The 26,714-nt window shown below is 40.8% G+C and overlaps 1 long non-coding RNA gene across 1 annotated transcript; it reads right to left on the reverse strand.

The window, feature by feature from the left end:
* Positions 1–8,024: 8,024 nt before the first annotated feature.
* On the reverse strand, positions 8,025–26,250 carry LOC127356113 (uncharacterized). The gene is made up of 3 exons (XR_007881891.1): positions 25,496–26,250; positions 13,144–13,307; positions 8,025–11,949 (listed from the first exon to the last, which is right to left on the reverse strand). It is a non-coding gene; the product is annotated as an uncharacterized LOC127356113 (long non-coding RNA).
* Between the last annotated feature and the right edge of the window lie 464 nt (positions 26,251–26,714).

The following is a 26,714-nucleotide window of genomic DNA, read 5'->3' on the forward strand; positions in this document are numbered from 1 at the left end:
CATCCAAACTAATGGATCATTTGCTGGATCATAATGAAATCAAAATCCAAAAGAATGGAGTTACACAGATGACTTTGTGCACTGCTTTCCAAAACTGCGCACAGATTCATATGTAGTGTTGTGATTTTTAGTTGCTGTGTACTGTAAGGAGTAACTGTAACAATACCACAATGTACAAATACTACATTGCAAGTAAAAGTCCTCTATTTAACGGAATCTATTTTCTAGTTTCTATGGTCGTCAGTTAAATGTCCCTTTTCAAATGTAGAGCGGTAGAAGTAGTCCGTATAATAGCACAGAATAGAAATACTCAAGTTGTAAGTACAAGTGTAAACCCCTTAGTGTATTGACCCTCTTTTTGTTACTTGAACTACAGTATAGCTTAAAATAGTCAGAAATTCTGACTATTTAATGTTTTAATTGTTGTACCCCTTCTACTATTTCTGTGTCTGTGGCTTTGAGAATACACAATGAGCGGTGATAATCAGTTTGATATATATTTCAGCCAAAACTATATTACTATAATGATGTGCCCCACATGGCTCATGCACTTTGAAGGAGGCATTTCCGATGTATTAGTATAATTACCAGTGATGAGAAAACGAACCAAATTTCCTTTCATGAGTTCATCTGAGCTGCGGCACACACACACACACATTCATTCACACAAAGTGAGAGACAGAGAGAGGAAAAGAGATAGATATTGAGAGAGAGAGAGAGAGAGAGAGAGAGAGAAATCATCAAGAACTCAAGAGTGGGGTTCATGGCTGATTTGATCATCACTTCTAATTGGAAGATAATTTTCATAAAGCCTTTCAAATAGCTGACAGCTTCTGCCTACCATTTCTGTCTATCTCTACAACTCTTTCACCATATTTCTCCATGTTTTAAAAGATGCCTTCGGCAGAGGGGGAGTGATAGGAGGGGATGCTGGGAGTTTGCTGATATTCCAGGTATTTTAAGCATTTGGGTCCACATGGGTGTAATGGACTTATTCTCAAGCAGTTCTTGTCTCTCTAATTAGTGGTCCCCCCTCGAGCCGTAACAAGGGCACTGACGAGAGAGGCTTTTTCCCAATGATAATGTGAATGGATACCTGCAGGGGGAGATTTCTGCACTGTTCCTCATCCTGTCAGCCACTCTGGGTAACACTGGGGCTTAATGAACCTGAAAACAAGACACTGTGTGTGGTGAGGGGAGTGTGTGCGAGTGTATGTGTGTAAATCCAGATGGGTACTGTACAGCACCTTAGAGCTGGCTGTGGTATATTTTAAAAAATACAGCGCATCTCTAGTGAGAAATAGGCACTGTGTTATGATGATGAAGTCAATTATTTGTCTGTGTGTTTAGGATTTCATTGGAGCATGTCAGCTGTAAAGGTGAAACAGGCATCAGCACCTCGCCACATTCACAGAGGCACAGTTTACTTTGTGTAAAAGTGCAAGAATCCAAAGAAACCACACACGCTTCTTTCCCACTGCAACACAAGAGCTGCTGAACATGTAATGTGATATGTATGTCCTGGCTGCGAGATGGTTTGACGGATAAGTTGACACCATGGAGATGCATATCTAGGATGCATGCAATGTCACAAATGTCACATATGATCGATCGAACGCCGCACTGTCTGAGTGAGAGGTCATTGCTCTCCATATACAGCCGGGGGGGGAACGGGACAGAACGCCTGGTCAGCACATGGCCACATTTTGGACGCATCATTTTTCCCTCCCTCCCCTCCTGAGTGGGTAATGAGCTGAGTTGTTGTTGGTGGGGTACACGTCACTCCATGTGACATTAGACTCGCTCAGTGCTGCCAGAGCCTACCCTGTGCTTTATCTTGGACACTAGGCCCTTCCAATGAGTGGCTGCAACTACTTTCTCAAGCTTGCTGACATTGAATGATGTGTTTGTTTATTATGGCTGATAGGTGTCATGTTAGACATGCATTAAGTCCTTGTAAAGTGAGCCGTGCAGTTTTTTTTTTTTTCTTCGTGGCAATAGTGCTGTGGACCAAAGCGGGAAAAGCACTTGCTTGAGGACGAAGAGTCTATACAGACTAGACAAAGTGGAGAAAGTCTGGGATAAAGGATGAGCAGGAGAAATATGGACAGGTTGTGTGTGGGAGAGATGCAGAAAGACAAAGAGACAGAAAACACAGAGACAGAAAGAGGGAAAGACTGAAAGACAGAGATGGAGGAAGGGAGCCACAGATGTGGCGGGGCCTCGGGCGATACAAGTCATTATGGTGTAAACTGCTCCAGTGGTGATGTTGTGGGGAGAGCAGGGAGGTCACCAGCTCAGGGTGTGTCAAGCAATACATGCACACATACACATAAGCAGACGCACACACACAGAGGAAATTGAGAGAACATCTGGATATGTGCCACCTGCCTAGAGGAAGTCATCTAGTTTACACGCAGTACAGGAGGGGGTTTGTCCCTTCCTGGATGTGCAACCTTCATGCTAGCCTGCACCACTGGGAGAGGATGGAGGACGAAGTGGAGAGTGAAGAGCGTGCAAACCAAATGACACACTTTACAGGGATTAAGTGTTAAAGTAAACACGGATATCGTGAGTTTGGACAGGAAATGGGGAGAAATACACACCGCCGTCTCCCCTGCAGACCCCTATCATGTCACCACAGTTGCTTGTTTTACTCAGCTGCAAGGCCCTGGTCCGAGGTGCCGGATGGATGCTTACTGACAAGGGGTATATCCACAGCAAACCAATTCATGGGCATTCAATTGAGAAAGTAAAGACATTTTAAAATTTAACAGAAAAGGTCAAAGAACAATTTAACAATTAGAATATTATAATTTTTTAAGGCTTTTTACTTCCTTATGCCTTTTTGAGCGCAAAAGCAAAAAAGCAAGAATTAAAGGAGGAAAATGAGAAAGACAGAAGCCACAAAACTCAGCACAAGTATTGACCATCTGGCTCCAGCCCAAGCTAGCGTGCCACAAAACAATTGCATTCATTAGGTTAATTTATCATGGTGGTAAGCTCAATTTACTTTTGCTTGTGCGAGCGTGGCTCATTAAGATTCAGTCTGCCGTTTCCTCAGGCCGTCTTGTGATCATTCACACAGGGTTAACGCATTTTGGACCAGATAGGAAGCACTCCAGGGTTATCTGCCAGACCTAAACTGTTTAAATAAAGGCAGCAAAAGAAGAGGTGGAGAGAGGGATTACGGTGGCAAATGAGAGAATGAGAAAGGGATGGGGGGGGAGTGTCAGCGGAGGAGTGATCTGAAGAAGAATGCCGTTGAAGAGAAGTGGGTAGAAAGAAAGGCTCAGCCCTCAGTTGACAGAATGGATGTTGCAGGGCAGTGGTGGAAGAGGAATGGAGAAAGAGCGAGGGAAGGGAGGCACGTGACTAAATGTATTCTGATAACTGAACAGCAGATGTCTCGCATGGAGCTCCTTTGTTGCCTGAACAGCAGGACCCTGCACTTCAGTGGGCTCACTTCACACCGCATTCATTTGCCTGCCAGCTGCCAATTTAGGGTAGAGAGAGTGAAAAAGAAGGAGAAAGAGAGAGAGACAGAGAAGGGGGGAGGCTCACACCAGTCCGTCCCTCCCTTCCCTCGGCATGTCTTGCAGAGAGGCTGCCATTCCCTTCTCTCTTCCCCCGGTGGCCTGTACAATTAGTGATCTGCATAACCACCCACACCTCCACGCACTGCTCTCGCAGAGCAGAGGGGGAGCTGCCTTTGTCTTTTGGCTGCTGTACAATGAGTCGCTTTAGACTTGGCTGGAAGCCAGGAGCTGTGGCACAAAACTGCATGTTCTTGATGGATGACGAATGCTCCCGGAGTCTTGTTTCCTCCTGCAGCTGATTTGGCAGGTCAGAGATGAACTGCAGTAGAAGCCATCAACAGCCCTTTTGTTAAAAAAAACTTCCAAAACTGTGGAAAGGGAGAAGTTTCTGAATTGTGAATTCTTATTATCCTCCCAGGTACCTTTGCAAAATGGAAGCACACTCTCATTAAGCCCGCAAAGCCCACAGTTCATTAACGCCTGGGTGAAAACAAATTCACACCCCTCTGCTAAGTGATGCCGGCCAAGGCGTGATGGCATCGAGGCTTCGGTGAGGCTGGTTGTGTGAGGAGAGACTCAGGTGACTACAACCACAACTTCACAGCTCACCTGATGCTTGTGACCTAGCTGAGAACCAAATCACATCTCACTGCTACACATCCTCAGCCTTACGAGCAAGAGGAAGAAGAAGTGTTAAGTCGTATTTAGTTGATATAATTGGTTTATTAGCACACTTCTTACGTATTTTATCTCACGTATATTAGAGGTAAACGTGAGGCGAAAGGATATTTTTTGCTCTAAACTCCATCGTTGCGTTCTCCCTATTTGTACAGCAGCACCATGAACTTCTGCTCTGTTCGACTTTCACCATGTTATTATCTTAATTGTGAAGGCCATTCAGTGAAGTGGGTGCTGTGGAGGTTTGTAGGGAGTGCTAACCCCATTATTAAGGCTTGTGCGGTGCATCATATGGGAGATAATACATGTATTGATCGACGACCACCGGCTCATCTAAATTGTACTCACTTGTTACAGTACAAAAGGCAGCAAGAGCAGATCCCTCTCATCACCCTCCCCAATGTCAATTCGCAGGACGAGCAATGGAACGAGCATTATCCCCACTTCCTGAGTTGGAGAGGGGGGAGATGATAAAAACTTTTTGATTAAGGGAAGGGAATGTTCTATTTCATTCTGATTCGGGAAGCAGGAGAAAGAGCGGAGGATTAATCTTAAGGCCGTCGTTTTACTGCCTATCCTCACTCCTGTCTCAGAGCTGAAGAAGCGCGAGTGAATAATGGGGTGTCCATCAGCCGTGGGCTCAAGCCCAGATTGGGATTTTCTCTAGGGATAATACAAAGCAGGGCGACAATTGATGATTCATAATGTACAGTTTTAGCCTGGCGATAGCGCCAGCTATTGTGGCTGTGTTGGCATTAGTATTACAGTATCTCCCAATGAGGTGTTCCCGGCTGACAGCAATCTTTCGGAGTGTTCTTCTGCTGAGGATGGGAGAATCATGAGTTTATAAATATGGATACAGAGAGTCATATATTCTGTAATTCAGATATGTGACAAATTGCACTTTTAAGTCGTCTGAAGAAACATCCTCATTCAGTCATACATGCACAACATTTAAGAATCCTTTGAAAGGAAGGGAGGATCCAGCTATGGCAGGAACCAGCAAGGAATAATGGTGCCTTGTTGCGTTCACTTACTTGACTCGCTCATTTTGTACACTGCAGCTTTACACTGAACCGAGAACAATCCCTGCTAACAAAGTTGTCTAGCTCTCCAGTCATGTGAGCAGCACCTGTCGTGTCAGAGAGTGGAGGCAGAGGCGGCGCTGGGGATCCATGGAAGGGACGCTATCCATCAGTGGTTCCATTTGATATTTAATTTAGACTTTTATGAGCCTTAGAGGATGGGCCATGTCATTTTTCTCTCCCAGGCTCTCTCTATAGGGATTGAGGATAAATTCCTTCCATCCGTGCAGCAGCCTAACCAAGGCTCCCTCAGATTTATAACTGTATGTGATAGTGGTGATGCTGGTGGTAGACGATGACTGGCCCACATACAGTACATGAGTTTCTGTCCGGGTCATACCTACCTTAACTTAGAGAAAACCTGCTCTATACTTTCTCAAACTTGGATAAAGGTAAAGGACGCACTGATTAATTGCAGATTTTAGTAGTTTCCATAAATGCTGACCATAGATATTCTTACATTGGCGTTATACTGTATTAGTAAGAAAGAACTGATGTGATGATGTCATATCTGGCATATTTAGAGGAACAATATTCTCATTTAAAAGCAGCAGAACAAAATCAATTAATTTAGCATTAATCAACAGAGTGTGATATTATGCATACATGTTTTCTATTTCCATGAGTTATGGATGGAATAAAATAGGCAGTATTCTGAGAGGGTAATTTTAAGGAGCAGCAACGAGTTTTATAAACTAATCCTCTCCTAATGGTCTGTTTTAACGTAATTTATAGCTTCATTCATTACCCCTTTTGTATCAGTAATTATTTCTAAAATACCAAAGAGCCATCTTTTCTTTCCTGGTTCTTCTCAGGCTCTGATTTATCACCCCGGCTCTAGCCTGATGCTGTCTTCGCAAGGTGTGACATTTCAAAATATTTATAGCTCTGGCACATTAAAGGCCTTCCTTTGAAGGTGACCGACCGCTCTTCCACACCAGTGTAATTAATGGAATCTCAGCTTGTTCTCCTTGTGTTATTTATCCACTGCATTCTATTGAAACACTATGGAAAACAGCAAGGTATTGGCTTAGCTACCTCAGCTCATAAACAGGCATTTTATACCCGCTGGTCCCAGGATGCATTGCACCAGGGGCGACAGGGAGACCATTCCATGTCAGAGCCCCAAAAGTTTAATATTTTATTGATTAGATCTAAACCCTCTGTCCAAAGTGGCAATTAAAATTCAATTAAACTGACTGAAAGCATCATATTAAATTTCATCTCTTTATGAGCTCCAAGATAATGCTGGAGGACAAGACTTGAATATAATCACACCCTTTTTAGATTATATTATCCTGTTCATTCACTATAAAAGTGACACTTTTAGGTATACTTTCAATATTTCTTAACTATAACCTTCTAATGAACACATTTTATTGCCATTAAATCAACTATTATTGGGCATTGTAATAAAGACAAAGGCTGCTTTTTGTTCAGCACTCCACATTGGAAAAGAATTTGCTGCGTCACATTTTACAGGTAAATGAAATGTCAACCAACCAGAAAAATATAAACAAATTAATTTAGTATATTTATTAAAACCTCCATAATGCTTCCTAACAATAAACACAATGGTGATGAAATAATTTAGTCTCGAAGTGTTAGATAACTAATAAGGCAACCTAAAACTTTTGTTTTGTAGAAATTAAAACAGTAAAAAATATTATAAATAATATATGTGTGGGACAAATGTATGAAAACAAAACTAGTAGTCTACAGTCATGCAGCTTTGTGAAGCTGTTCTTAGGCACAGAATTCTTTGAACATCAGCATGCTAACATATGCAGTGAACATGCTGATGTGAAGCAGGTGTGTTTACCATGTCCACCATCTTAGTGTAGCATGTTTGCAATGCAAGCATTTTACAGAAGTTAAAACTTGGACCTGCTTCTCTGGGCATAATGGATATCCAGGGCAATCCATGCAATAGTTGTTGAAACTATTACACGAAAAAAACAAATACTCACAAAGTCAGTAGATTTTGTCCTTTGAGGAACACAAGTATGTGTAAATATATATGTATATGTGTACATTTTATAGGAATCCATCAAATAGCAATTGTGATATTTCAGTCTGGACCAAAGTGGTAGACAGACAGACTAACATTACCATCCCTAGCATCCAAAAAAGTGCAGCCAACATGTCTCAATTCTAACAAATGTTCTATTTGTTGAACAAAAATAGTGTGAGGACTCGTATGTTGTAACTCCACCATATCCTTTCATTTTTTCATCAAAGGTCGAAGGTCAGTGCTAAGCCACAGCAAGGCCATTGATCCCGCAGCATCCACTGCAGTAAGCAGGCTATTTAGATGTACACAGAGAGCAGTGTGGGAGACTGAGAGAGGTTGTTATTACTGAGTGCCTCTCTGTTTCCCCAAGACTGTTTGCTCTGTGTGATTATTCTCTCCAGCTCCCTGAGCATCCTGGCTCCTGCCTCTGTGATAAAGATATTCATTTACCTGATATGAAAATCTTGTTCATGCCGATCCCAAATGACTGTAGATAGAAGAGGAAGAAAACAGGGAGGTGAGAGACGGCGAAGGAGGATAGAGGAGGTGATAGGATTGAAGTGCACAAGGGAGAGAGAGAGAGAATGAGAGAGAGAGAGAGTGGCTGAAAAGAATGACATGAAATATTAATATGATCTGAGCCAATGTGACACCTAAAGTTTGCATGATAACAAAAAAAAGGCTTTGTATCAAATTTTGATTCAGGATTTTTTATTGATTTGTGGAGAAACGATTGCCAAGACATACAACTCAGTTGAAGTGGAGAATGTAAATTTCCCATAAGTTTGAATGTGTTTTTCTGGTAATGATTGTGGCATAATGAATGAATCAAGGCTGTGAATGACGGACTCTGCGTGTGCGTGTGCACATGCAAAAGCTCATATTGTAGGTGTGAATGTGTGTTCCTCTGTTTTTTTTATGCGTGTTCTCGAATGTTGTTGAGGAGTATCCTGCAGTACACATCCTCCCCTTTCTGCTAATGATGAGATTCATTTCATTTTAACTGCTTCTGAATGAGGCTTTTCATGCAGTACTGGCATCCATCCACTAACTCTTCCACAGATATGAAGTAGGGAGAGATAGATATTATGGCGAGGGAAAAAAAAATAATCGAAATGTGTCCTCTCAAATGCATCCTCATGGTTAAAAGGGTAAAATGAGATGCAGGGGTGTGATAGTCACTCCCCCTTCATCACGTAGGCAGCCCATCTTCTCTTCCTTTATTTTGTTTGAGTATATGGCTCACTCATCTCAGGTTTTATTGTCTCTGTCTCGGGGAGCGCTGCTTTTCCCTATAACACCGTCACCATGCGCAGCACATCAGGCAAGTTCTTGATTCTGTACTCAGTAATTTAAAGCCTTTATGGAATTGCAATTTCAGGGCTCAGTGCTTGTTTTTCTAAAATGTACTCAAGGAATTAGCTACTCCAGCCACAAATCAGTTGAATTTATGCACAGTTGTAATACACTTTATGGGCTCATGGTACATTGCTTCAAAAACAGCAGATGTGAAATTATGATAAATATAATGAGGGTTTTTTCCCTCCTCGCTCGCCTTTTTCTGTCCCTCACTCTCTCTCTCTCGACTGTGAGAGAGAAGGATGTGAAGCGTGTTTACTTACCCCATACAATACATTTAATGTCTTAGTAAGGGCCGCCAACAAAACCTGATTAATGTCCTCATCTCTTTTATTAAAGATAAGAGTGGCACTGCAGTCAGGAGATAGAGAGAGTGCCATAAATCTCAGGCAAAATGAGCAGTCAAATAATCACTCATCAGAAATGAAATCTACATATATTAACACTCGCAGACATTCTGCTGAGAATATAAACACAGTGCTATGGGCGATGAAGCCAGCTCCATTTATCCACATATTTGCGGTTAGGGGGAGGTAAAGGTGTCTGGAGAGGGTAAGCTCTCAGCTGGTGATGATGTTTAAGGGAGTCCTGTCCTGCTAAGCTGCAGTCCACCAGACTAACCATGTGTCCAAGGGAGCAGACGCACAATCATTAGGGCAATGGATGAGTTGGATGGCGGAGGCAATTAAGCATCACCCTGAATAGGACATAATGTTGATCCATCCCTACGATTAATCAAGGCAGGCATTAGACAGTGATGGGCGACCCTGTGCCTTTGTGACAAAATGATTCTTCATCCCGTGTTTGGGGATTGGGATCCTGAGGTCCCTAATGCGCCTTAGAGGCGCCCCAATGAAACCCTGTCATTTATTCTGTTTCTGTCCCTGACAGCTATCAACCTGTCTTCTGCCAGCCAAGGAACATTATCTGAACTCCCAGGGCGGTTAGCGACAGGGACTAAGCTTATGAGTGGTGGTAGCAGACAGGCAGATATGTAAAGCAATGATAATGCTACCTTTCTTTTGTACTATCACAATCGCTGTCAACCCTGGTACATGTACACTCAGTTGCCAGTTTATTAGGAACACATAGCTAAAACTAATGCAGTCTAATACAAGAGTCTTGCAAATTTAACTGTATGGTTATTCTGGAGAATGTTGAATTGTACTGCATTATACAGAAAGGTGTTAGCCTACCCTCATTGAATCAACCCCTCTCTAAACCAGTTTTAATAAAAACTGACCATTAAAACCTTCATGAAGAAAGGATTTATTAGAAGATTGTTGTATCAGACTTAGGGTTGCAAAATTCCGGGAATTTTCAAAGTTGGAAACATTCCATGGGAATTAACGGGAATATATGGGAATTAACAGGAATTAACGGGAATTAATGGGAATTAATGGGAATTAATGGGAATTAATGGGAATAAACTGGATATTTTTAATATTGCTTGTCATAATACTGTTAGTCTATAACAGGGAACTTACATGTAGTTGAAAAGAAACATCTTGCAGGATAATCTTGCTTAGAACAACCTGATTTAATGCAACTTTAATGTCCTCCCTATATTCGTCAATGACATGCACACACGCAGTAATCAGCATAGGCTACTACATACTTGCCAACATTTATTTTTTTAAATATGGGAGTTTTTTCTATTTTATGGAGGGGGGGTTAATACATAACCCATCGCTATTAACCTGTTTGTGTTAATTGTATTGTACGCATATAACCATAACCATAGCCATAGTAAATCAAAGGCAGCATGCTAGCTACCATCATATGTTAAGCTAAAGGTCAATGGTTTGGGCTACTACTTATGGTTCTATCCATTTGTCTCGTAAATCCCCCGCCCAAGTTGCTCTGACGCGAGAATGTGACGTAATTACCTGGTTTGTACCACTTATAGCGTTCCATTTGTCTTTGGGCATTACGAGTCGGAAAGAACATGGACGCCACCAGTGCAGCAGCTGTGTTGTTATTGTTTGTGGCTCATCTAAACAAGCTCAATGTGAAATAATAATGTTTTTCTACAGAAACACTAACATTTCAAGTAATTCCGTTATTGCAAGTCTTACATTTCAATAATATTTTGCCATTTTCGCCTATTTCAATGTTTCCAAAACTGTAAGTTTCCGGAAATTTACCGGAAAATTTCCACCCCTTTGCAACCCTAATCAGACTGCATTACTTTCAGCTAGGTGTACCTAATAAACTGGCAACTGCCTATATTTACCATGGATGCAACAAAATATCATATACAGATAATACATTTATGTAAGCATACTGTGTACATTTGCAAGCAGTCATGTATGCACACATGCATAAGGCTATATATAAACACACCAGAAATAGAGCCACATGTGCTTTTTCCATCTCCCTCACATCAGAGGCCTCCCGTGACAGATGTCATATGTTGTGTTTAAAAACTTTTGGAAAATTAAAAACAAATGCACAATGCACTATGACTGCTCTTTGTCTCGGTGTCAATCATATCTTAATAATCAAAAATTATTATTATTATTATTATTTTTTCACTCATTCACCACTCCTGTGGCATCTGGCAGGGAGAGGCTGACAAGGTGTCTTTACAGCGGAAATTACAAGAAATGGATTTGCCATGCTTGATAAGAGTGTCAATCCACTTCATATAGAGTTGTGCAAAGTACTGCAGCGCCTCTCAAAATATTGACAGGGATGCATAGCAACGTCAGTGGTCTCACTGTGATAATGACTTGCTTGCAAGCTGATACTGTACATGTGCCTCATAGACACAAATTCAAAGCGTATTTATGGTTGTTAATCTTTCAGAATGAGTTACTCGTGATCAAAATAACATGGTTTTTGTTTAACTTTATAGTTTGTGCGTTTACCTTGTGACCTTGAGTAGAATATTATATTTAAGAACCTTTCATCATTTTCTGTGATTTATGACTATATCACCCCCATTATTTCTAATCACAAGGTAATTTTACCCATTATTTAAATCTATAAGATGTTCAGTTGTTCTGCTCCACAGTTTTCTGCCTCTCTTTAGCCTCCCTCTGTCCATATGGTTACCTATTCACCTGTACTGCTGGATCATGAGAATGTCATTACCTCCATCATTGAGCCCAAGCATCTGAGAGCCTGTTAACCTGGAACAGGCCTGGCTCTGCAGCCCTGTGCTGATGGTACAATATGCTCCTTGTTATTCCAGGATCATTGACGCTAAAGCCCTGGCAATCAAGCCAGTTTTGTTGAAGCTCATTGGCTCAGTGGGGTCTCATCTCATCTGCTTGGAATGAGGAAAAGAGTGTTCGGGTTAGTTGGGTCGTTAGGTAGAAATTCTTTGATAATGGTGCATGTTACATTAGAGCCTTACAAACCAAGGATACGTGTTTCAGAGTCTGTGTAATGTAATTTACAGAATGGTTATGGTAGATAAGAAATTCTCTTGGAGTGTGAAGTATGGAGATGAATAGTTCCTTATTAATCCCGACTCATCATATGCTACATAGCCAAGACATACTAGTTATAATGTGAACAGATTCATACATATCTAAGACACTTTTATTGCCGATGATATATGGCTAATGTATCTTTTCAAACTGCAGACCCAATGCAGGAAGTAGAGGAGTGTGATTGTCAGTGCTATCATCTTACTTGTTTGAAACAATTGTCCAAACAACAGCTAATTTCATGTAGCATTAATAAGACATTCATAAATGACCATTAGTTGTGAGCAATCTCTCAGCATTAACAGGAGCCTGATGAAATGTACACCCATGATGAAATGGAAACAGCTGAACAGCTGAGGCCAGAGGTGACCTGTAGCCACCACATTTCCCCCATATGAAACAATATGATGGTGGGACATTTTTTCACACATAAAACTTTTTTCATGCAGCTTGGTGCAACCGAAGTTGCACTGTATATAATGCTATCACAGTGTTGAATACCAGGGGTGGGCGATATGGATGGAGTCCTGTATCGTGGTCTATGTATTTGAAAGTACTTTATCACATTGGTCACCAATACAATCACAGATGTTAAAGGCATTGTTGCCATCGTATGGCAAAATCTCTAACGATAGACACATTAATATATCACCTGATGTTATGTATCATTATATCGGCCGTCTATACTCTTTGATAACTGGAAATGTTGCATACACCTTAAATACATTAAAATTAGCCATCTGAGCTTTTTGCAACCAAATTCATCTATTCTGTAACAGCCAATCCAATTGTCACATGATCACTTCCAGTCGGAAGAGAGTCAGAGGAGTTGCTGGTTCCAGATGCATTTTCCCCATTCTGTATTCCTATTTAAATTTTTTTTTATGATATTCTCATTCTAAATGTTCCTAAAATATGCAGTTGCTTTTTTATCACGTAACAACAGCTGAATTTAGACAGCAACTTTTACGTGATTAATTCTGGCATATCACAACTTTAAGGAATGTAAAGTAAGAATAAAATGTTACCATTACAACTGTATTCAGTGTTGAGTTATGGTACAATGTCCTCAGCAGATCCTCTGCAGCATCTCCAGTTTATCCCTCTCCCTGTGGGATGTCAGCCTTGCAGAGGAAAAGGGGGCATCTTTGAGGAGGTGGCGTCACACAGCTGCCATGGCCCAGCACAGCTCCTTGAGGAAAGACATGTTGTCAGTGCGCATTAATCATCGGGCCCACCATTGGAAACAGATTCCCCTCATAAGCAATTTCACTCATTAGAGTTACGGTGCTGATTTGCTGATTGGAGCTACGCTGAGGCTACTACACTGCGAGGGAAAGAGAGGGGAGCAGGAGAGAGAGGAGGGAAAGAGGGAGGAGAGGGGGAGAGAGAGGGTCTGACACATTTACAGTGATGTGAAAGCTGAGATGTTGATTAATGTGCATTGTTCCTGTCACATAAACTGAATAAATAAATATCAAACAAAGGCAGAGGGAGAGACTCATTTACAAACCAGGAAATGAAAGTTCCATTTAGTTAGGGAGTAAGACAGACCAGGATGACAGTCTACAGACATGACTGTAAACAAGAAATCACCACAGTGTAAGTCGAGGACATGTGCCCACATTCACAAAGCACCTGGTGTTTCAAGCATTCCTTAAAGTGACTCAGTTCAATTCTTGTGGCATAGACAAAACATTGAGCCCCACTGCCTTGCCAGCTCCTCTGAAGTCCACCACTGTGATAAGTGGCCTTCCTGGTTAGCATGACATGTTGCAATCAGCTCTTGAAAGCCCTCAGGCTGTGATTGGTTTCAAAACAATATCACTGCTCACAATTCAAGCAGGGAATAAAATACATCCCTTTTTTTTTTTTTTTTCCCTCCCCAGAATTTAAAACCTATCTCACATGCTTTTAAGTGATGCATAGTGGTAACAGAATATCCCACAACAGCCCATCCCTGATGTAGGTCATATTTAGGATAGGCTATTTATATTGATCTTCATATCCCATTCACAAACACCCTTGTTTACATAAATAAACAATATTGTGTTTGCTTCCATGGAAACAGAGTTTACACAGGCCACGAAATCACCATTTAATGGAGTAGGATGTTTACATGCCTGAGAATGCTAGCTAATAATGGCATATCTCAGCTGTCATACTCTGGATTCTCATAACTGGGGATATGGGTTTGTGCAGGCTATTTGGGAGTGGGAGACTGTGCTTATAAGCTACAACTGTTAAATGTAACACTTGTGTTTGCCAAGTAATTTCAGAATATTAATGTAAAAGGTGCTCCTCTGATAATCCTCCGGCAGTCATGGATATAAAAAACGAATTTTGTTGATCATTATTTTAGATTATATTTCAATTTATTTTCACACTTTCCGTCATGAAAGCGCTTATGTTCCTGCTGTGGCAGAACTTTGTGAACAGACATTCCCCGCAACAGACTGAATCCATTGTTTAACAGTGCCAACTTTGTGGCATGTTTTGGTTTGATCCTATCCATTACATCCTCCCGGTCAGGTCCCTGCGTGACCCCCCTACCAGTCATTAGATCATTACTCCGTTTTAGGGAGCAGCAAACATCCGAGGCCTTCTGAACTTTTCCTGTGGAGTGGAGCCAACAAAACCACATGACTTAATAAATGGTGACAAACATAAGCCACCTCTCACATCAGCAACATTACATGGTAACAGAGACGTGGAGCAAGTTCAACCAAATAAATGGTCACTACAGTTTTTGTGTGTTTGTATGTATGCATTTGTGTGTGTGTGTGTGTGTGTGTGTGTGTGTGTGTGTGTGTGTGTGTGTGTGTGTGTGTGTGTGTGTGTGTGTGTGTGTGTGTGTGTGTGTGTGTGTGTGTGTGTGTGTGTGTGTGTGTGTGCTCTCCTCGTCTGTCATGCCAGCATCATTTCTGTGCTTTGATCATTTTCAAATGATCCTTGGCATGTGATTCTTCTCTGACTATGTACAGACACACAGCGTGCACTAATTAGGCATTATTTTGTCAGGTGAACGATGGCTACTGATACACCCCTCTGTCATTTTCTTGAAGAGAAAATGCACTCATGCAGGAATCCCTCCGTCTGCTTCCCTCAGCTCCTTTTTTCTCCCTGGTTTTGCAGATTCCTCCGTCCGCCCAGGCAGCCCGGGAGAAGTCGTTTTACAGTTCAATCAGGAATTCTAATAAACTGACCTGTGCTTTAATGACTAATTCATTGTCTCCTTTACTACCTTCATGGATATAAAGCGGATTAATGACTTGAGCAAGGTTAAAAACAGTACCACTGTGCTTTTCCTTCATCTATTATCAATCATCCTTTAGTTTCGAAGGAGAGCAACGGAAATTGAAGGAAAATTAGTAATCCCTTTGATGGATGATAGCATAGGTAGGAGTGTAGGCGTAAGATATAAGTGTGGCTATAGCATTAAATGGAAATCGCCTGATAAGTAGCATCACATGAGGAGCTTGCATCTTAAGATGTGGCACATATATGGAGCAAACTATAATGCTGTATGACAGGAGAATCGTCATGCTGTGATAACAAAGCCACTCAGTTTTGGACAACCTGAGTGTGGAGAGGAAGTCATATTTTTGATTATCCTCTCAACAGTGGACTCATGGATACCTGCTATCAAAATGGCCCATAGACATAATCTCATATATTGCACAGCACAGTCCTTTTACAGTGTGTTTACAACAAAGAGCTTTTAGGAACTCTGCAGCAGTTAAGAGAGTAGAGGTAAAGAATTTCACGAGAGTTGTTAAACTTCTCTGACAGTTTCTTTACTTTTTCTCACAGTGTACTTCTTTCTTGTTGTTTGGAAATCCCATGGAAGAGGAGAGAAATAAATAAAAAAAACTAAAGGGGAGGCAAAGGGGAATGGCGAGGAAAAGGGAAGAGCAGGTATAAGGCTGCGTCTCTTTGTTTACCATTCCATTTTTCCATCATACATACGGACGCCTCTGCTGCATCTCTGGGCTCTTCCCATTCTTGGCCCAGTCATTTCTGACAATGTTAATGATTTAGTGGAGAGCCCTCCACAACGGATGATTTGTGACATGTAGGAAGGCTCGAAACGGGGGAGGACTAGGCAGGTTTCTGTGGGGAGTGTTTGGGATCCAGGGATGCCTTGAAGATAGTGATTCATTATATTTAAGACAAGTGTGACATCCTACTTCAAGGAAGCAGCACACATATGTATGGAGGGGGAGTTTTTTCGGGTGGCCAAAGTGGGGAGGGGTAGGTAAGTACAAAGGAATGCCTCAGTGTTTTTTGAGATGACATAGGAATAGGAGGCAGGCATATGGAGACGGCAGACTGGAAAATAATGGGTAATGGAGGAATTTAGCCTCAGGCTATATGCCTGCTTTGCCTACTTCTGTATAACTAGTATATTTATAATTCAAATACATACCTTTAATAATTAACAACCAGTGAATATTAAAGGAGAATGCAGGATATCTTTTCTACAGATGGAGTCAGGTGAAAAATAGTATTACATTTCAAATTTGACAACAACACAGAACAAAGGATCGAAAAGCGAAAACAAAAAAAGTTGGCTGCCATTTTGGGCCAATTTCTTATCTTGGCCTCATGCAATATACAAAAAGCGCTTTTGTATGAGTGTGACATTTATTTCGAACACGTGATGGTATCATTGTACTGAAACAATACCTTAATGTTACTTGATTTAAAAAGCTGGTTAAATATTTGTGTTTGTCATATGTTTTAATTTAAAAGACAGTCAATCACTGGCTACTTTTACAGTGCGCTTATTGTTTCTTGGTTTCTGTTAGTGAATCATACTGTAAGTAAGCAGAGGGCAACTCCCTGGAAACTGAAGTGTGCAGTTACACAAGAAAACACCTCACTGATTTTCCTGGAGTGTCTCATGCAGTGTTTGATTGTTGTCTGGAGTCATTGTGAACTTTTGCTACTCTCTTACTTTAGTCATCAGCACAACAGCACCAGTATTTGGTCAAGTGTTGACACCCTTTTGTCTGCAGCGTGACATACACATCACATTCATGTATGACATTCATGTAACAGATTGATAATGATCCGTTCGCATTAAACACACCCTTCTCTCCATCCAATTATGTAATTTCAGACACATTTAGGCTGCGGCAATTTGGAAAATAAGAACTGTGTTGCCAAATGCATTGAGATTCAGTGTATTTATGCAGAGCTCCAAGTGTGCCTTTTAAAATAAAATATCCCAAAGGACAGTGTGTTTTGTAGTCTGTACACAAGTGGCACAGAAAAGCTCTCATAGACTGTGTCAACCAAAGTTATGCAAACAACGGAGTTCAACAAAAACCATACATTTGCATATTCTGGATCTGAAATGTGTTCCCTTTTTTTGTAGGCCTCATTTCTATCTCCACGCTTTGATGTAGCTCATACATATTGACGACCCGCTGAAGAAACCACCACGTTAACTAAAGCGTGAGCTTAATTTGTGCATCCCCTTTAAAAAATGGTGCATTAGTTTGTCCCATTTATATTTCCAGCATTAATTAGCAAGTGAGAGATTGGACAATTAGTTCATCCATGCTAATTGATTATAATATTACAACTTGGTGATGATAGGATGAACATAGACTCCTCGTTCCATATTCCTCTAAGGGATTTGATAATATATACAATGCTTCTGTGTAATGAGGGTTTTAAAAAGACCAAATCAGCTAGGGAAATTGTTAATTCAATTCCACTCAGATGATACTGAGTTTTTCAGGGCACAAATGAATTGAATTGGATTGCAGGGATGCTGGGATCTTACAGAATGGCAGTGTCCTTTTTGATTTTGACTCATGTCAACACAGATGATGTAGATCACTGGTTCATTTATGTCAGTGGCACAATAGGATGTGAACTCTCAAAGACTTGATCGTATCTAGGTCATTTTTTCTTTCTTTCTTCGTAATTGAAAAGCCCGTTCTGTTTCATATCTGCAACTTCCAGAAATGCATACTGCTCCGGAGGAAGGGATACAGTAAATACAGAAGAAAATGAACACGTATGCTTCAAAATAACTGTGTTTTCCCAAGAGGCCAACGCGGTGCCTTTAAACATGATACCGCTTCAGCATGACAATGTCAATGACCAGATTCTACCACAAGTATAGAATTACACTATTAACTGTTCCTCCCCTTATCTAACTTATACAGGACCACTTCTGTCCACAGTTGTCAAATGGCCAGAGTGTGAAGCTCAGGTATGGACCTCTAACCACCTCTCACTGGTGGCCCCGCTCTAGCTCCATCACACAGTGACAGTCTGTCAAGGGGTACAGGCCGCGAGGCTGTGCAGAGGGAAAGAGCTGCAGCAATGAGTGCTGATGTAGTTTACCTGGAAGGTTACACAGGAAGTGCTCAAACTTCTACTCTATACGTGAAAAATCAAAGGAAAGTAACATTCAAGCTCCACCACTGCTTTTGATAGAAGGTTAGCAGAAAAAACCCTGAAAAGACAAATGTATTTGTGCTCTGCTGCGATCAGTTTAACTCACTTTGCCTTTTAGCTCAGATTTTAATTATGTATAATCTTACACGTATTGCTCGTGTTCTATTTCAGAATTATTACTCTCTATTTCTTAAAAAGTCATCATTATTAAGCACATCCTTTTTTTTTTCAGCCCCACAACGAGAACCATTTTGTGAAACATGTCTCATGTCAACCTCAAAGTGTTCATCCTCAGGTGCAGCAAATAAAATATAAGATTCATGTGTTAAATGCAAGTATTACACTTCTTTACTGTGCTTAATAATTAATAGCCCATCCCATCACCCTATGAATATTTACATGCAAAGTGTCCCTGGGAGCCCTTCATATGCCAGAGGGAGGGAAGTCTGTGTGTTTATAGCATTAAACACTCAAACATTGTCACCAACCCTATTTCGCCTCCAACCATGGAAAACAGTCACTAAAGCATTGCGAGCATTTTATTTGTTGTTGCACAATGTAACCTATTCAACTTCCATTTAGACGTGGCAAGTCAAATTACAGGTACTCTCTCTGTGCTCAACTGAAATCCCAGGACGCCGCTTGTCTAGTTCGAACGCGAAGGGAGCCGAAATTAGGTTTTTGTAGGGGTTGTTTCCAGAGCAATGACATTGTTCATTGAGATCACCTTCCACTTACTGTGTCAAAGTGTCAAAGGTCTTGTTGTCAGCCCCACTCAAATCAAGGCAGCAGGAGGAATTACATAGTATATTAGATTAGGTTGTAAATGCAGAATCATGCAGTGCAGCGTGCAGAAAAAGTTTATTTGAGCTCTCACAACTTTCAGCGAGAAGAATATAAAATACAAACTGCAAATTATAAATGATTGCTGCGGTTATCTGACCTAATTAGAGCTGAGGACTTTGGACTTTAGCAATGCCAGACATTAATGCGCTGTTCAATTCTAATCTCAGCGACTAGCTTCTCTTTATCCCCCCCCCCTTGTATCTGATCCAAAAATACAGAATAAATGCTTTATAAGAGAAAATTGGAAACATTGCATGACCGCTCAGCTTTTGACAGCTTCAGAGCACAATCAGATTTATGAATTTCCAACCTTTGACCTTTTGAGAGAGACACAGCAGGACACGCACATGAGGAAGGTCTGGGAATATAGCAAAATCTCTCTTGTTAAAGTTGCACTGCGGCCGATATATAAAGGATACCAGGAGCTGTTAATGGACAAGCAGGATATGTAATACAAATAAATATGCTGTTACTTGTGAACCTGGGCATGTTCGGCTCTGTTGCTTCCATTGGTGATATTTATCTAGGAAGGGGAAGGCTGAGTGTTGTTGTTGCCTCCCTGCAGGTCCCCGAGCTCTCAGATCTCCTCTCTGTCTCCTGTGTGGATAAGTAGTGGCTGCAAAGGCAACGCTGGTCTTTGATATTTCACTCCTCATTTGAATCAGTGGTCGCTTTATTTGACAATGCCAGGTAATTACCTGGGTACCTTGCTTGATCATGTGAACTCCGGCAGAACCAGAGTTGAGGTAGGGAGGGAGGAAAGGAGGGAGGGAGGGGAAGGGGAAGGGGGAGCTGGGGTGTGGGTATCGAGAGATGGAAATGGGAACACATAAACAGGAAAAAAAAAAAAGAAGCTGGGGCACAAAAAACAAAACACAAACAAACCATCTGCATTTGTTTACCTGCATTGTTTTCTGTAAGTATCTCAAACAAGTTGAGTCATGTGTAAGACTGCGTTGTGTTAAGCAAGTCGTGTGTGTGTGTGTGTGTGTGTGTGTGTGTGTGTTATTTTAAACGTTCAGCAGTGTTTTTCCTGCTGGGACTGTCCCATGCTGTGAAGGGAGCGAGCACGAGGTCAGACACTGGCGGTTACTTGAGAGAGAAGATGCACTAAGTGCAAGTTTATTATAACTCAAATGAATAGGTTTTTTTTTTATGTCTCCTGGGTTCAGTCATTTGATGAGCTTATAGCCTCTGTGGTGTGTGTGTGTGTGTGTGTGTGTGTGTGTGTGTGTGTGTGTGTGTGTGTGTGTGTGTGTGTGTGTGTGTGTGTGTGTGTTTACTTATGAGCTTGTGTGTGATTCATGTGTGCTGAAGCAGAAACACATTTTTTTTAAAGCATAGAAGAGAAGAAACCGAAAGAGAGTTTAAAAGTATTTTAATGGCATTACATTGAAGCGTCAGGAAATTTACAGTAAAATTTCAGAGAACAAAATATAATCTGTTACAATATACACATGATACATAAAAGATAAATGTAACTGTAAACTTTAATTTACAAATGAGAACATGTTGATACTCAATGGGGTTAAGCTCAGTATTTCAAATTGCTGGATATGGAACCTTGTCAATGATGTTTATTGAATAGGAGAGCAGTGTTTACTCTGTTGTGTGACTAGAATATCAAAACCCGTCACTCCATGTGAATGCAGCTGCGTTCAGGCTGACTGACTGAGCTCTCCTTGGAGGAAACCAGCAGACAACTTAGGCTTGGCCCTGAAGTTTAACTCAAACACTGTGCCAGCATTTCTTAAAATAAAAAAACCCCTCTCCTGTACCAAAACATGAAATAAAGAGAATTTTAACACAGAAAAAAAATAGCTCTAAAAGTATTTTTTTAAATCACAAAAATAGACGTTTAAGTTGAATTTGCACAGAGTTAAGACTAAGCAGCCTTTTTTTAATGGTCTACCTATAAAGGACGTGTAATTAATTAAGGCTATAAATAAAGGTGAATGACGGAAGTCACAGAAGACTGGCTAAATATATCCCAACTTTTAACAAAGACGTTTTGCCTCTTTTTCTCACCCTTTTTAATTAATTGCATGAATAAATCAGCTTCCGTTTGTACAGGTAGGTTTTTTTTTTTTTTTTTTTTTTTTTTGCCATAGTTTGAGATAAAATACGCAATCCTATTTTCTTCACAGGCTCGTTAAATATCTCTGATACCCCAGAGTCTGCGCTCCGTGCGTCATTTCGGATGTGGGCAAATTTGCAGACACTAAGGAAGCAGCGTGCTTTAACTCTGCGCAATTTCATTCACTTTCTAATCATATTGGAACCGTGAAAACATCCGCACTCCCCCAACCCCCCCTCACCCACCCGCTCCCGCACTGGACAAACAACACAAGGGTGTGAATTTGTGTTCATTTCAAAGCAGAAGAGGGGAATTAAGACAATTTAATAAAGGCTTAAATCGCTGGGCTTGTCTCTGCACAGCGCCTAAAGCCATATTTCCTCTGATCAGCGGAGGAGGGCGACTTTATTGGACATGTTTCTATTTCCAAATCCGCATAACAGGCAACGATGCATGTATTTCCTATAATGTAGATAAGGGAGAGAGGGTTTGATATGTAATAAAAGGTGGGTCTGTGCTGCCTGTTTAAGCCCCTTAAGCCTGATAAATGATGAGCGACAGAGGCACAGCAAGAGGGTCACCGCTATTAACTCCTCGGTTTCCCGGCCTCCACTTAAACTTCTCTCAATTACATCTGGTAATGTGGCTGGATACGGGCCTTATAGGCTTCGACCTGTACAATCTAACTTAAAAAAAAAAAAAGAGAAGGGGGGAAAAAAAAATCATACTCAAATCTCCACAAACGCCTGTGTGAATCGCTGTAAGGCTGTCCCTTAAGCCACGTGTTAAGGGGGAAACACAGGGATTATAGTCTGTGGCGTTACTAACACATGCACACCAGGTATTCTGGGACAAACACCCAATGCAAGCTCATTAAATCAGCATTTGGTGTATCCGCACAGGCGTTAACGACGGGCTCTAATCTCGGCGGTGACCTGCTCAAACTGTGTCACAGCCGAGCAGAGCTGAGACTCTGCAGAGAGGCTGCAGACAGAGAGGGCTGGGAGTTTTTATTTTATACCTGTTAAGAGAAACGCACTCAGCTTTGATTTGTTTAGAGGAAACAACGCAAATATTTTTTCTTACATGTGAAATAGTTTAATCGACATGAAGAAGAATTTTAAAGAAGTTATTTCCCAGCGTTAATATTTTATTAGAATTATGTTGATTACTTTGACGCGCTTTTTTTTCGAATCAATTTAATTATTTTTTGCTTTTACGTTTTAAACTTTCCCTGGGTTAGGTTTAATTTGTTTATTTTTTATTATTTTAACATGCAATAACGCGAATAAAAGCAGAAAATTAAAATCGTCCGGATAATATGAATATTAAAATAATAATAGGCCTATAAGCAGCAATGTGTGTTTTAGATATAAAGCTGCGCATAACATAGGCTGTAACTGATTTGGATTTATATGAAGCCCGACTTACATTCAAAATAAGTAGAAAAATCACATAAATTGACAAATTCAAAATAATTCCTGCACACGCAATTAAAGACAAAAGTACGACTAATAAAGGCCACGTTTTTCTAGTTTGTCTGACACAAGTCACAATCGTGTAACAGCATCAGATGTGAAGGGTGTGAACAGTTGCACCGAATTTATGGTCAAAGCTCTGCCAGCAAATGAATTAAATATTATAAGAAACAAATGCAATGGACGGTCGATTGAGACAAAACTCACTGAAACAAAATCTGCATTTTTTAAATATTCATATTTTAGATTTAGACCTACGTTTCTGTGATGTGAGAAATTAATCATTATATAGCAGACTTTTTTATTCTAATTTAAAAACACGGTTTTGATTAGTTTGTGTGTAGATCTGGTATAAAATCGAATCAATATTTATTTTAGTTTTATTTTATGGGCCTTCTCTCATTTGTTGCAAAGCTCTCGACAGCCCGGCACCCGCCGCGGCCGCCAGGTGTCGCTACATGGCCGCATATTTTCTAGCGAGCCTATGAAGGGAAAAGCCACAGTTACATTTTGTGCTGGCCTCCTCTCTCCCTCCTCCCCATACTAACCCTCTGACACCAGACTCTGAGAATCGGTGGAGGAGAAAATGAGGCTTTGGAGCTGAAGAATTTACAGTTAGTCGCGAAACTTTTACAAGTATTTGAGTTGCTCACTCCACTTTCTGAAACCCTATAGTCACATTTCACTCCGGGGTCAAAAAGAGTTCAGATTCAGATGACTGAGGTAATGCTTTCTGCAAGAGGAAAACACTGAGGGGCCAAATTATTATAAACAAATCACAAACAATATCACCTGGGGGAAAAAAAAAAAAAAAGATGTAGGCAAATGGGAAAAATCTAATGTTTGTGAAGAAGATTGAGAAATAAAAATCCGTTGCCTTCTTCAAGTTTGGAATCACGGGGTCAACGCAAAGCTGCATTACTTTTATTCAATGCAAAAAAAGTAAACTTTTAAGTGAAATGATGCATCAGCAGCTGCATTTTATTTATTTATTTTACATGGACAGGCTTTTTTTTTTACTTACTGAGCCTAGCCAGTAGTCAGTCTATGATCCAGTCTTATCTCGGCGCCTCTATACATTAGCTTAGCTGATTTACATAATCTCAAACACTGAAGAGGGCCAAAGAAGAACAAAGTTACAAACAAGATTAGGGCGATTTTATTTGTTCCTGCGGTTGAGCGCCAATTGTTTCTCCAGGAGTGTTTAAGGTCACTAAGAGGATTTGAAGCCCGTTTCATATCAGTGATCTTTTTGAGGGAATTAAATCAACAATGTATTTCTCTCCATATTTAGCAACAGGCTTGTGTGTGTGTGTGTGTGTCTGTGTGTCTGTGTGTCTGTGTGTCTGTGTGTGTGTGTGTGTGTGTGTGTGTGTGTGTGTGTGTGTGTGTGTGTGTGTGTGTGTGTGTGTGTGAAAAACCGAGCCCTGCAGGGCATGAGAGAGAGAGAGAGAGAGAGAGAGGAATTGTAAATCCTGCAAAGAGTAAACAGAGGAGTGGAAGTTCAGTGCTGGTGCTCGGTCGCATGCAGGCGGTCCTGGTGCACCTTTTAGGATGTGACATGCAGTGGATCTTTAGCTCGGTGATTGTCCCAGTAGTGTTTTCCTTGAAATGGATCCTCTTCCCCCCTAATGAATCCAAACGCAGCTGGCCATGTCCCACACGGACACCGAGAGCTTTAACCCTAAACTGACCTCAATTTGACACCACCAGATGAAATTTTACCGCCTGTTAATGCCATCCACTGATTTTTCTTTTTCTCTTTTTCATACGCCTTAGAGTTGAGCGTGCACCTGAAAAAGGGGTCGCAACGTGAAAGCCACTTGTAAGAAACATAAAACTACTTAAAAAGTGTAATTGTCTGTGATAGGTGTCCTCCTGGAATTGTCTGGCTTGTAAACGCGGTCAGGATATAAGCAGGGGAGTTTAAGTTGGCACAGGTCTTGTTTATGAGGAAAATTAATTTTAATTACCTATTGAGTGAATGATGATTAAAATAAAATTAGAAAATGAAACACCGGCTTGTGTAATGTCGCATCAGACGCTGTTATTAAGCGAAATTAACCCATTTCACAACCTATGTTGTTAATGATGATGTCTCGTGTTTATGGCTTCCATTAATTACTCAAATAAATAGTTCACAAAAGAAGTACTTTAAATTTCCACGTCGTTGGGAGTCGTTGCTGGAAGTTTTATAGGGAAGGATGTGTTTCTGTGGAGCCGTACATTGGACACGCATAATTAGCCTCTGCTATTTTCACACGCTCTTCGGGTGTTTACATCACTCTCCTCGGGGGCAAATCACATATTTTCACAATAAATGTGGAAAAATGCGGTAAAAATGACTAGATCTTGAAGTATGTATATTTAAAATTTCGCCGCGGCGCTCGGGTTTTTAGAGCACACTGTGCGCTTTAACGGCAGATTAAACATGAATATGTATTCCGCATTTTTATTTTTTTATAGTCCAGCCTCAAAACTTCCACTTTTACTGCGCCTCGAAAAGGAAGCGCGTTCACAATACAGCGGTAGAGACAGTATAAGGTTTATGCTACTTACCGTGCTTGTCCAAAGGAGGAGGATGGAGGAAAAAAAAAAAAAAGTCAAGCAGTTAGTGCACAAATCAATGTGAACGATAGTATTTAGCTTATGAAAATATCAGTCTTCAATAGCAGAGTCTGCCGGGCTGGTTGTGTTTACAGAGTGTAAGAGAGACTTGGAGACGGTGAATGCCTTGGCTCTCTGCGCACTGCTCTGCAGCTCCTTCCCGGGGTATTGCACGTTGAAATGTCCACACAGCCGTTTGTCAAACCCTGCAGTCCTACACTTCCCACCCCCCTTTATGCCAACAAACATAACTGTTGTCACGGTTTCATTTATTAAATCTTTTTCCTTAAAAAAAAACAAAAAAAAACCCTTTGCTTTTTCTGTAATCGACGCTGAGCAACTCTGCTTTGGTATTTTGTTTGTTGGGAGAGTTTATTGACCCTCCAACAGTAGCCACAGCCCATCTCCCTGAGCGTGTGTCTACCTTAATCCTAACCTGTGAATAATTAATTTCCACCATCAAAAATGTCACGGAGCCATAAATGGAGCCTTTATGTGAGAACCTGTCAATACAGCCATGATGCCATATTAGCATTGATGGAGCTAAATATTAAAGGGGATAGATGGCCTGCTTCTGTGTTGTGCGTAAAAGTGCCCAGGCTCCAAAAAGGGCTTCACTGCAATCGATGGCCGGAGCGTTGCTCCTCCTCTAAACTTCAATCTCCTCACATGATTGATGATCTTGGGGAGCTTTGATAATTGACTACTCTGAGGTAAGGCACGGATTTCTATCAAGAGAGGGGATTGGACGAAAGAAACATACAAAATTACTTTCTCCACAAAAGCTTTTTTTTTTTTTTTTCCCCCTCTTGGAAAAGTTCATTCTGGGCTTAGAGGGGTGCTGCGTATCGTTTAATTTGCTAAAAAAAAAGACCAGAGCAATAATTAGCTGTAAGATTAGGAGGTATTACTGAGATATTAGGCACACCGGCTTACAACCACAAAACAGATAACAAGTAAGCGTCATGCTCATATATTAAACTCAGCATTCATAAGATGTTCTGATCATTTTTGCTGAATATGCTTCATAATATCTTTTGTCTAACTTATACCACTGACTCTAAGGATGAATAAAATATTGTTTATCTGTGCGTAAAAGTGTGGTTGCGTCATGCGTAATTCTGTATTAAAATGAACTTTAAAAAAAAAAAAAAAACTCTAAATCACGATT

This window comes from Dicentrarchus labrax, unplaced genomic scaffold (assembly GCF_905237075.1).
Source record: "Dicentrarchus labrax unplaced genomic scaffold, dlabrax2021, whole genome shotgun sequence".
Lineage (NCBI taxonomy): Eukaryota > Metazoa > Chordata > Actinopteri > Moronidae > Dicentrarchus > Dicentrarchus labrax.